The sequence below is a fragment of the Belonocnema kinseyi genome, chromosome 6, assembly GCF_010883055.1.
Source record: "Belonocnema kinseyi isolate 2016_QV_RU_SX_M_011 chromosome 6, B_treatae_v1, whole genome shotgun sequence".
Lineage (NCBI taxonomy): Eukaryota > Metazoa > Arthropoda > Insecta > Hymenoptera > Cynipidae > Belonocnema > Belonocnema kinseyi.
Genome location: NC_046662.1, coordinates 138,016,126 through 138,017,351, shown reverse-complemented (window position 1 = coordinate 138,017,351; position 1,226 = coordinate 138,016,126).

Below are 1,226 nucleotides of genomic sequence, written 5' to 3'. Positions count from 1 at the left end.
ACTACATATTGCCCTTAGTCATATGCGCACGATATCAATATTTGATGACATTCTACTTTCTGCATGACAGGTTCTAGCTGTTCCTACTGTCGGACTGTGTATTAATACAAGAAAATTATAGGAGTAAATTAAAAAAACCGAACCTTGGGGACAGATGAAACTATATGTAGCACGCCGATGTTTCTCAATTAGCACATATCTGATTGTTGGGTGAGGGTTTAGGAAAGACTCCATAGATGCAATTTTGACACAGCGTGGACCAAACTGGAAAAAGCAGAGAGAAGCAACAGGCTTGACAAGACAAGTTACAGGAAAGTTCCATGTTGGAGTATTGTGCCCAAAATCTACTTCAAGTAACTAAAAAGTGTGCACGTCTTGTGCTGACTAGTTATTTTGAGTAAATCATCAAGCTACTAGATTGTTCGCCTGATTTTGGGCGAAAAAGCCGGATGGCCTTATGCCAGTGTAATTTCTGACGATTGCCTGTCTTCCAATAATTAATATATGTCTTAAAGCTTTCATTGCACATTAGGTATAATCTCTTTGTGACGAGAATGACAACCTGACATAGGAACAAGGGAGACAGCAGGATACTTTGGCTGCAAGCCAACGCCATCTTGCGTGCCGAAAGACTGATGCATAAAGTATGAAAATTTTGCAGTCTGCCAACGCATCACGGACACCTTCAGGAGACTCCTTAACTGAACCGTGGAGCACAACGGGCAATGAGGAAGGCCATCAAGTAACCGATTCTTTGCACATTGATGACATGGAAGCGAACCCCAGTGTAGCCCAGAAACGGCAGAATGTGATTCATGTCACTTAGCAGTTTTCCATATGTTAAATTAGGGCTTGCAGAATTAGAGATCTAGTTCGAAAATGACATAGCTGCCATCACTACGTGCCAGTCATACACATATCGAGGTAAAGTGCAAGGAGGTAGCTTATCACGAAATATACTGCGTAGGGTCGTTATACATATAAAATGCTGTGTATGTCAGAATACGGTTTTAACATCAAACTTGGTGACCTTCTGGACAACCAGAGAGTGAGCCAATAGAAACCTGTTAAGTGGCAGAATGTAGTTAAATGAAAGTACCCAGAACAGACTGTTTTCATTTTGAATGCTTCTACAGGCTGCTTTTTAGGCAGTGATGGGAGACGAGCTCTAAACTTCATATTGCCCGTAGTCATATGCGCACGATATCAATATTTCATGAAATTCT